This window comes from Zeugodacus cucurbitae, chromosome 3, assembly GCF_028554725.1.
Source record: "Zeugodacus cucurbitae isolate PBARC_wt_2022May chromosome 3, idZeuCucr1.2, whole genome shotgun sequence".
NCBI lineage: Eukaryota > Metazoa > Arthropoda > Insecta > Diptera > Tephritidae > Zeugodacus > Zeugodacus cucurbitae.
Genome location: NC_071668.1, coordinates 62596147 through 62608501, shown reverse-complemented (window position 1 = coordinate 62608501; position 12355 = coordinate 62596147).

Genomic DNA, 12355 nt, shown 5'->3' with positions numbered 1-12355 from the left:
CAATTTCCTCTGAATTACATTAAATTATCTAAGAGATTTACCAATATTTTCGGTTAAAATTTACGCTTAGGCGCTGAGTTCAACATGTCCGATATCTAGGGTCTTGAAAAGTTATAGTCCGTGTTCGACAATTTTTTCTCAAGTGAAGCCAGAGATGATATGTACTATTTGTGTAAAGTTTTATTCCGCTATCTTCATTGGTTCCTTATGTATACATTATAAAGTTAAGGAATAAGATGGAATTCAAAATTGAGTTATAAGGAAAGTAGTAGTGGGTGTGAATCGATTTCGCCCATTTTTTGTGAGTGTTATCAGGGTGTCAAGAAAATATTATATACCGAATTTCATTCGAATCGGTCGAGTAGTTCCTGAGATATGGTTTTTGACCCATAAGTGGGCGATGCCACGCCCATTTTCCATTTTGTAAAAAAATCTGAGTGCAGCTTCTTTCTGCTATTTCTTATGTAAAATTTAGTGTTTCTTACGTTTTTCGTTAGTGAGTTAACCCACTTTTAGTCATTTTCAACCTAACCTTTGTATGGGAGGTGGGCGTGGTTATTATCCGATTTCTTTAATTTTTGGAGTGTACAAGGAAACGGCTGATAGACACGACTGCAGAAAGGTTGGTTTATATAGCTTTATTGGTTTGCGAGTTATATACAAAAAACCTATTTGGGGGCGGGGTCACGCCCACTTTTCCAAAAAAATTACATCCAAATGTGCCCCTCCCTAATACGATCCTATGCTCCAAATTTTATTTTCATAACTTTATTTATGGCTTAGTTATGACACTTTATAAGTTTTTGGTTTTCGCCATTTTGTGGGCGTGGCAATGGTCCGATCCTTCCCATTTTCGAAAGCAACCTCCTCAGGGTGCCAAGGAATACGTGTTCCAAGTTTCGTTAAGATATCTCAATTTCACTCAAGTTATCCGTTGCACGGACAGACGGACGGACGGGCGGACGGACAGACAGATATTCGGATTTTGACTCGTCTCGTCACCTTAATCACTTTGGTATATATAACCCTATATCTAACTCGTTTAGTTTTATGTCTTACAAACAACCGTTAGGCGAACAAAACTATAATACTCTCTTTAGCAACTTTTGTTGCGAGAGTATAAAAATCTTAGAATATAGCCGAAAATTTGTATCGTATTTCTTATTGTGTTCAAAAAACTTCGAAATATTCGCTCAAGTACTTTCTTTAAAAATCTTTTTTTTTAATTCACAAAAATCGCCTAATATTTCATGGGTTACACTGGTATAGCCCCTCAAGGCAATTTTAAAAAAGCAATAAGTTTGTTCTTGGTTTTAAGATATGTAAAGTGTTTTTCAATAGTATCAAGATCAAAACTTATTTAATGCATCAACATTCATTGCGATTATTGAAATTGACTTCTAATATGTTTTTTTTTTGTAATTACTACTCAACTATGTAAATCGCATGAACTAAATATTTCATTTTGTTTAGTTGCTAAATAGAGTATTATAGTTTTGTCCACATAACGGTTGTTTGTAAGTCCAAAAATTAACGAGTTAAATATAGGGTTATATATACCAAAGTGATTAGGGTGAAGAGCGGAGTTCAAATCCGGATGTCTGTCTGACCGTACATGCTGTAACTTGAGTAAAAATTTAGATATTTTAATGAAACTTGGAACGCGTGTTCCTTGGCACCATAAGAAGGATAAGTACGAAGATGGGCGGAATCGGACCACTGCCACGCCCACAAAATGGCGATAAACAAAAACACATAAAGAGCTATAACCAGAGCCATAAATAAAGTTATGAAAATAAAATTTGGAACATAGGATCGCATTAGGGAGGGGCACATTTGAATGTAATTTTTTTTTGAAAAGTGGGTGTGACCCCGCCCCCAGAAAGGTTTTTTGTATATATCTTGCAAACCAATAAAGCTATATAAACCTTCCTTATACAGTCCAAATTAAAGAAATCGGATAATAACCACGCCCACCTCCCATACAAAGGTTAGGTTGAAAATGACTAAAAGTGCGTTAACTCACTAACGAGAAACGTCAGTAACACCAAATTTTACATAAGAAATGGCAGAAGGAAGCTGCACTGAGATTTTTTTACAAAATGGAAAATGGGCCAAAATGGGTCAAAAACCATATCTCAAGAACTACTCGACAGATTTCAATGAAATTCGGTATATAATATTTCCTTGACACCCTGATGACACGTGTGGAAAATGGATGAAATCGGTTCACAACCACGACAACTTTCATTATAACCCACTTTTAAAGTCCATCTGATTCCATCACTTTATAAGATATACATAAAGAACCAATGAAGATAGCGAAATAAAACTTTACACAAATACTTTATATGATCTGTGGCATCACTTGTGAAAAAATTGTCAAAATCGGACCATAACTTTTCAATGCCCCGGATATCGCATATGAAGAACTCAGTGTCTAAGGGTAATTTTTACCGAAAATATGGGTAAATCTCTAAATAAATTGCGAGAGTATAAAATGTTCGGTTGCACCTGAACTTAGCCTTTCCTTACGAATACTATTAATAATAGGAATACAAAAACTTACTTAAAACGAAAATTGCTACCAAATATTGATTTATTGAAGATTAACGCTACATTATAATAGTGTATGCATCAGAAGAGCTGATATCAAATCAAATTATATTACAGATACTAATACAAGTGACTACTAATGTTACAGTCCACGAATAAGAGGATAGCCTTGTCTCAAACCACGTTTAGTATCGAAGAAGTTCTTTCCAATTTTGATGGAGCTAATCGAACATTTACTCGTATAGGGTGATATAATTTGAGTACTTTACGAATTATAGGATAATGTCATTTTAGGGTTAAGCTCTTCTATTCAGGTTAATTGAGAACCGATTGACCACATATTTTTAGACGGCGAAGTTATCGATGACCAAACTCTGTGTATACCAAACATCCAAATCAGGTTTTCACTCTTTAGGGTATATTTATTCATTTGAAGTTAAGGCTACTTGGACCACTGCCTGTTATGGTTTGTAGAGATTGAATTTATATCAAATCAATTGAACTAATAAGTTTTTTGAAAACTTAATTTGCCTTTAATAGACGATACGTCATCTCTTTATGATACTAATCTGATACTATACCTAAAAAGGCGATACGAGTATTTAATGTTTAATATTTTCCAAAAAAAATCCATTGTATTATAAATTGGTTTACTCGATGTTATGCTCCCTAACTCATACATATTAACCGTGCAAATGTAGACCATAAATATATTTATATGTATATTAACATCGCAAGATAATCTCATTCTTATTCCACTTATATTTAAGTGCGAGCATGTCTTCACTTATTCCTGCGCGTTGTAAATTTCTGCATTACTCCAACATTCATAGATTGGAATTATGGTCACGTATGTTATTACAATACAATTTGTAGTAAGATTTGTATTAGTCAATATATGTATATGTATATCTATGTATGTATGTATTTGTGTATGCATGTAATGCTGTTGCTAATATAGTCTTATAAATACACACATACAAAGATACTAATAATCTTATACATGTACGTGTTAATACATTGTTCTTGTTATGCATATGTTGTTGTTGCTATTTGTTGTTGTCACAAGAAATTGGTTTTCGGTAGAATGCATTGCATGCGTAAAATGAAAATTTGAATTTATATCGAAAACAATAACTATTTATTCCTTGCATGTTGTTTTTTTTTTTTTTTTTTTTGGGATTAAAATGTGATTTCGTGAAGTGCATTCGTTATTGTTGTTATACTCGTTACTGTTTCAGTGGTATAGTTATGGTTGTCACGAAACAAAAAACAAAGCTGATGATTTTTTACAATTTATTGGATTTTATTTATGTTATTGGTTATAAAAGTGAGCATTTGTTAATTTAATAAAAAAGTTTTACAATTTTTACAAGCGTAGCATATATTATGTTTTCTCCATTTTCTATGATATATTCTATTAATTTTCGTACATTTTATAAATTATATTGTTATTATTTTCCAATTTCCAATACATTTTTTCTTACAACATTTGAAGCATAACTAATTTTATAACGATAGATTTTTGTAAAGGCAATATTTATTTGAATACAATTGCAAAATATTATTATTTTAGTTTGCCCTTTTAGGTATAATGAATAAATTATTGTAAACCATAAACTGATTTACTTCAAAATAAATGGAATAAATTTCAAGTCTTTCAGATTTTTACTTTCTTATATTATGTTGTCAAATATCAACCTTCCGCCTTTTTGTCTCCTGAATTTCGCGGCTATGTATAAAGCGCTACAGAGCTCGTATCTGGCAATATTATACATCTTTGAAATGTCTTGACATAACCTACAAAACGAGCTATGCAGTAACAACAGCGTCGTAAACATGGAGTTCACCAACGCCTATTTTCGTGCTATTTTAAAGTTTTCCTTCGTTAAATGCAAGTTCGCTAGAGAAACGTTCGGTGCGATTAATGGTGTTTTAGGGGAAGGTACTCTATCACTTCGAACTGCGGAGGAACCAGCGGTTGGAAGACCTGTGATGACAAATATCGATCAAATCTTGGAAAACATCGAGTCAGACTGGCATGTGGCATCTGGGGACATCCCAGGAGATGGGAGTTAGTCAGCAAACCATTTTAGCCATCTACAGAAGGCTGGATACACAGCCGCGTTCTTCGCAAATAAGGAGGGGGTATTCTGAAGTTGTCTTCTAGATGGAAACGGATTATCGAACGAAACGGCATATATTTGAACTAAATCCGATCTTATAAATGCCTGAATGGTTCCAGGAGTGAGGATGTCGATGGGTTCCTCAGTTGGATTATTAATTCCAAAAATTTTACTTTATATAAATTGCTAGAAGTGTTGTTGTATACAAATGAAATGTTATTACAAATAATAAGTATACTTAAAGTAAGAAGTATGCTAACATTTATTCAAGTAATTTTTTGGTTGTAAGCTAGAAAATCTTTTCTGTTTATCAGGATTGAGAAATACGGAAGGGGATAGCTTAATTATGAAATATGAATTCTAGCAAGCATAATTAAAGGTGTTTTCATTATATTATAAATTTTCTCATGTTAATGTTAATGCTTGTAAAATACTATATTTCTATAATAAGATCTCGAAAACGCCTATAAAAAAAAGTAACGTTTCTTGTTTGATTTCTCGAAGAGATTTAATATAAACTTGTTATGCTTCTTGAGGGTAATCTGCCATCCTAATGCTGTTATTAATGATAGCTGCAAATTTTGGATGCTGCTACCAGTTGTTACAATATTAGTCTACACGCCTAAAAGTAGGCAATATTTTCTAGAATTGTTGTCTTGTTTCATTAAATGTACTGTTGTAAAATTTAATATATTTTTGAGGATTCTAGTGAGATAGATAAGAATAGATAAATTTCATTTCAAGCTTAAATGAGGATTAACTGCTTCAAAATTAATATAAACGTTTAAAAGTAGGCAACATTTTATTTAATTATTTTTTTTTTTAATCTAAACTCTGTTGTCAAAAAAATGTAAAGTAGTTAGTTTAACGCAAATAAAGGGAAAAGCAATAATTATATTGATTACATATTTTTTTATTTTTTATAAATATTATTCATCCGACTTATACTCGTAGACGGTGTATTTCTCGAATTTCGAATTTTCATGTAGTGAAAGTAAGCCTTTCTTATAGTCTTCCATATAGTTTCTTAATACTAAAAAAAAAAAATACTTTTTCCAATTATTTTTTATTCCATTTAATGTTACCACTCATTTCGGGTAACCCTTGTAACCATTTATAGCTAGAACCTCCCTCCTTTCGTAATGAAATCTAATTGAAATAATCAATCAATATGTGAGCTTTGACCAAAAAAGTTTCACAATTTTTAAAATACAGATTAAATTTTTGTAATTTTTATTTCTTTTTCAGTGAAAATTGAATGAACCTAAACATTTGATACCATTTTAATATTTATGGTAAGCTAATGAGGTTAATGTTTGCATTGACCTCAGTTACATACCAAACAACATGTAAATATCTACATATATACACGCGGCTTAGAGTTAGTGTGAGTTTGAGCTTGCCGTTTGAGCTTGCCGTTTGCAATATTTCGCAAATATGAGTGTGTTTGGATATTTGAACATCAAATGGCCGTCGTTCCTCCAATGGTCCAATTTCAAAGCAAAACATTTTTTATGCAACTGCTCACCCATTTGCCAACACGTCGTACTCCTGTGGACTGAAATTTACACAACATCCGGTCTGCGTCTGCATGTTGCTATTTCGAATGACTCAACAAACACGGTGAGAGGGTGTGAGCGCAAACTTGAAGCGACCAACTAATCAAGGTAATGAAATCAGTTTTATTTCAACTCGCTTTTTTATATTTTTTATTATTATTTGTTTTTTTATTTTTTTTATTTGCAACATGCATCTAGTCGCACTTCCTGTGCTTTACATCACTTGCCGGCACACACTGCTGTGGGCGGCTCAACTTGCACAAACAACCGCAGCAGACAGTTGCGCAAAAAGTTGGAAAAAAATCAGAAAAGAAAACAAGAAATTACCGGATAAGCATTTAGTTGAAAACCTGTGATGATTATTTGCAATATTTTGCTGCAAAAAAAGCAAATAAAAAGCGCTAACCTGCGAAAGTAGCAATGAGAGCATATCAAATGCGCTTTTACCGGTTGCTGCTTAGGGAATGTATGAGAGGATGCTCCCTGCTCTGGTAATGGTAAAGTTGAGTGTGTGAGTGCAAGTATAGGTGAGTATGTATTCGCGTTGATCGCATTAGTTTTTCGTTGTGTATGGCAACGTGAAATGGCAGTTTTGAGAATTAAAATTAAAAGTAGCATAGCGGAATAAACAAAACGCAGCAAAAAACAAGAAAAAATTATAAAAGCAAATAATGAACTAGAAAAAATTCTGCCACTGCGTGCAAAGTTTTTTCGTGTTAAAATTTCAAGTTCAGTTTTACCTTTTGCTTGTGAGTAAGTAGATTTACTGTTTGTTTAAGCGTTTAATGAACCTGTTAGTTAACTAGAATTTAAATTGACTGGTAGATAGTAGTATTCTATGAGTAGAGCGGATAAGCTGTAACTTGATTATAGTATATTGATTTTAAAGGTGAGTGTTTTAGTTCAGAGACAGATAATAATATGCTCAAATACGAAGAAGGCTGGGTGTATTTTCACCGCTCTTTAGAACAAACCACTTCACCTTAGCAACATATATTAAGCAACTTAATAACTGATATACTTTTGCGCTTTCTGCACTCCAAGTCAGGCATTGTTGTTACACAAAACTTTAAACACGATTTTCTGGGAACCGTGTTTTCAAAGTCGGTTGTCAAATGTTCTCGAAAACTACTCAACCGATATTGGTCGAATTTTTTCGCAGGTGTTTGATTTACAATTTACTCGTGCTTGAACGAAGGATTTTTTTTTCTCAATTACAACTATTTAAAAAAAAAAAACAAAATGTCAAGCAATTTGGCCGAAATTTTTATTTCTTTTGGAAAAATCTCTGCCAAAATTCAGATTTTTACTTTTTCGCCTTCCCTTTTTCAAGCACGAGTTTATGGTCTTACCTAAAATATTTATTTAGGAGTTATGCTTACAACACGCATCATTTTTTCGAGGGGTCACCGGAAATAACGTCACAACGGAGGAGCTTTATTTTTTTTTAATTGCATAAATTATTCTTTAAATATGTATCCATAAGATAAAAAAGAGTTTGAATTAATTAAATAATTTATTATATTGAAAAAAAAAAACATTGAAAAAGGCCGTTTTTTACCCTACAAATTCATGTAACCCCTTAAGTCATCAATGAAAAACGTAAGAAACACTAAAATCCACAGAAAGAATAGTAAAGAAAGGGCTATACTCAGATCGCTAAACAAATGGGAAAGGGGGCATGGCGTCGTCCACTTTTGGGTCATAAACCATGTCTCAGCAAATACTAGACTAATTTTAATGAAATTTGGTACATAACTATTTTTTAACATCCTAATATCCCATGAAAAACTATAATACAGTTTTGAATTCCATCTTTACAATATATACCTCCAGAACCAATGAAGATATTGGAATAAAACTTTACACAAATTCAGGATTGCAGCTGTGCTATCGCTCATATAGTAATTGTCGAAACCTGACTATAATTTTTGAAGAAAAATCTCTAAGATATTTTAATGTAAGAAAGAAGCCTCCCTTTCTTCTAATAGAGTGTCTCTGTATCATAAATGGATAAAATCGGGTCATCACTTCCCCTAGCCGCCACATACCTAATTACAGCGGCGGTTACTTAAAAACAAGGTTTGGGGTTTATGCCGCATATATCGATTAATATGTGAGATATTAATAAAAATTAAAAAAGAAAATAAAAAGTTGTCAAATGAATAGTCAGTACACTAGTACTTTGTCTCGTATGTTGTTGCTGAACATAACATTCAAGTAACATATAACGTCTACCATTTCAATTTAAGACAACAAACTGAGACAAATGGCAACCTAAGTTCTCTATCAAGGAACAAGTAACCTTTCACAAGCCTATCGCTAAGCCAAACCTAAGAAAGAGTACAGCAAAATAACCGATGTCGAAACGACTCTTCAGGTGTTCGAGAGAAAGATCCGTAAGTAAAGAGTGTTCAGTGTTAAGTATATTATAAAGCAGTTAGTTCGTATGGTTTCGAGAATCGTATAGATGCATATCTTTAGTGATTACGCAGTACAGAAAATTTGTTAGCCACTGAGAAAAGACAGAAAAGGTATTTCTGCTGGTTATAGTAATAGAACTTATGCAGAAGTGATCATATCAAGCTTTATGCTAGCACTAGGAAAAAAGTAAAATGAATTAAAATCCCTCAAATCTCGCTTAAAGGCCACATGGTTGAGTGATTTAAACACGACTCAGTACTCCCATTAACACTTGTTCCAAGCCAGAAATTTTCCGCGCTAAAGCGACGAACAAGGCACACTACACGCGTATTCTTGTGCATATTCTATTTTATTTCGCAAACAGCGTCTTTGGGGAGTAATTACGTTGCGTCGCTGAAGCGAAGAATGCCATGAGAAATGGATGTGAGTGAATTGAGTGTATGAGCGAACATAAAGAATAGCAAAATAAAAGCAGGTGTAAATGGAAAAAAATAAAAAAGTACCTTGTAGATAGGTCACAGAAAATAAGAAAAATAGAAATAAAAAATTCGCGCCGAAAATGTTAATGAAATAAACATGTTTATTATGCGTAGAACTCGACACTAATGCTGACAAACAACATGACGCAACGTAACATTGATGATCATTTAGGGATTTTGATAAATTAACTTATTTGCAACATGAAGATTTCATTTGAGCAAATGCTGGAATAAACAGCAAACACACGAACAAAAAAAAAAATAGAATATAAAAAATAAAATAAAAAATATGTGTTTGTATGTTTGTAAGACCAACAGTTACGCATTGCTGCTTTCGAATGCCTGTGCGCGCTTTCATCCTTATATCCTTAGAGAGCACTGTGGCATGCCGTTGTTTAATAAAGCACGCAGATAAATGCAGCAAAAAAATGTTGTTGTGTGTAGGCAAAAATGGAAAAAATTTGCATTAGAAATGTAGCTGCCGCTACCGTTGGTGAATGGCACTTTTCCCTCAACTCATGGCGCCAACTAAGCGCAGCATTAAGTATGAAAAAATAAAATAAAAAAGAGAAAAAAGTAAAAAAAAAAATTCTACTCACTCATGTTTATATGCCGCTTAGCGACTCAATTAGCCGTTGTTCATATGCAAAGCTGCCGCTGCTCTGATACCATTACTGGTAGTGCTGCTCTTTACACCATTATGTACTCCAACATCACCTGACCCTATTGTCCTTTTATTCCTTTATAGATTTATCTTGCATTCAAAACATCAGCCACGAGTGTCCATCTACACGCACTTGAATGAATGTTCATTTGTATGCGCTAATTATAGTATTGTGTGTAATTTACGGCTTCGTTGAGTACATCACGAATGAATTTTCTTGAATGAGTGTGTGTTGGTTGCTCTTTTGCAGCTTCTTTACAGCTTTCTGTGAAAAGTATGAGTGGATAGCGCGTTGAATATTGTTGGAAATGCATTTGAATTAATTATTCTGTATGAAAATTGCAGCGTTCTCAGGTTTCAGTATGACGGTGTTGCGCTGAATCAATCAGCACATTCATTAATTCAGGGTTGAGTATGTAATAGGAGAGCAATTCAGCTCTGGCGTACTAAATTTACATCCAAGTAAGTATTTTTAAACTTTTGTTAATTTAAAGTTCGATTGGCTTTATGAGCATCTTCGTTTAACTTAGCACTTAAACATACTTTGAAGTAAGTATGAAAGGTTCGTACCATTCTCATGCGTCTCATACCAATGAATATAATGACAATAAAGGCTGAACTCGAGTGCGATTCGAGTAGAGACCATTAATAGGCTATAATTATTATCCTCTCTTCTCTTACTTTCTGTTACTTTGAACCTTCTTGTCATCATCCTCTGTTTACTGTATAGTCCCAGCATACCTTCGTAAAGACACAAAACTCAAGAAGAACACAATGCGAACTAGTTGTCACTGGTGTTGTTGTTAAATTCAGTTATGAGTCCCTGCGATTCTAAATGGCATAAACTTGGCTTGATAAGCTAATGACTAACTAAATACTTTTACATTTAATAGCATCAATGCTGGGTACAGCAAAATACAATATGTAAGATTAGAGATCATCATCATATTATTATTTTTTGACGATGGTGAAAAAAAATTATGGTGGTTTGTGACTAACTTTACAGAACATAGCCATCCTTATGGCCTTTTCGCATAGGAGTTAATTCATCAATCGATTTAAGCGGTGATTTAGATCGATTTACCATATAAAAGAGAAATCTTATTTTTTTTACATTAATTTGTAATCAAATATAAATTGAGTTGGAAATGCAATGAAATTCTGTAGGGTGTTGTCCACGCGGTAAATTTGACTGTGTTTATTTACAAAATAGAAGTAATGCAACTTTACGGTAGATGTCGCTGTTGGAAATAATGGTTGTTGTTATCATCAGGTGTTGAAACTTAACAACTTGTTATGAACAGAAAATAAAAAAAAATAAAAAGTATAATAGCATTGGTCGATTAAATCGATTAAAACGTTTTATATCGATCTTGGACATTTGTGTCAACATTAACCCAACAAAATATTTGTAGAGATCTGTTTGCATCCCTAACTTATTCTCAACTGAAAATGTCACTTTTTGAGCCGAATTCTCAACATTTGCACGGAATTCGCATGCTGCCAGTAAGATGGTCAAAAGTGGTAGCTAGAGAAGGCCAATATATTTTGAATAAAATTTTTGTACGGTTACAAAAAAGGCTAAAAAAGCCTTAAATTTAAAAAAAAAAAAAAACGGCGGAAGCAAAGTTGTAGACCTTAGATATAATCTTAATGTTTTCAATTAATACTCGTTCAGTGGCAGAAATGTACTGTAGTCGAATATCATTATTTTATACTAGTGTATGAGTAGCATAGTATGCTGATGTCACGGATAATAACGATCTATTCTAATAGTAAATCTACTCAATAAGTACGCGTTCCTCTATGTTTCAATGTTTTCGTTAACTTTCACTCATCTCTAAGATTTCTTCCGAAAAAATATTGCAAGAAATGTAAATTGTCAATAGATTTCCTCACTGTAACAAGCAGAATGTGATGGGAATAATGTTATAGGTTCTTATAGGTCCCAGAGGTAGTAGACACTATGTGTTTTAAGTCCAGCAACGTATAAGTAGGAGGATACCCCTCGCTAGTTATTTTCACAATTTTACGAGCAGTCGTTTACATTTCCCAATTTTGTAGTATTTTGAGGGTCAAATATAAATGGAAATCATTTGCTGTGTTTGCCAAATAATTTAATTACATTTAGCATATTTAATTGATAAGATGCTTAATTATATTTTAAATAATACTAAAATGCTCGCTAATTCAATTTTTCTGCACAAAATAAATACATTTTATTTACAAAATTTCTCTACCCATTCATAAAATTCCACAATTGCATTTGGCGGCTAAAAATATACTACGTGAGTATAGAAAAAACGTTACCTTCATCACTCAAATAGAATGTGCGGTACGCCAGCGCCAGCAGCAGCAACCACCCACGGGTATACACCAATTCACCATAACCGCCAACCAACGCTTATCGCCTCGTTTTTGCTATCGTTGACACACGCAAAGTGATAAAAGTGAAAATCCATTAAATTTTCCACAGTTAATTAAACGCAAACAACCAGCGGAGTGCGTGTGCAATGATTTCATCCAACAGTTATACTAACAACAACA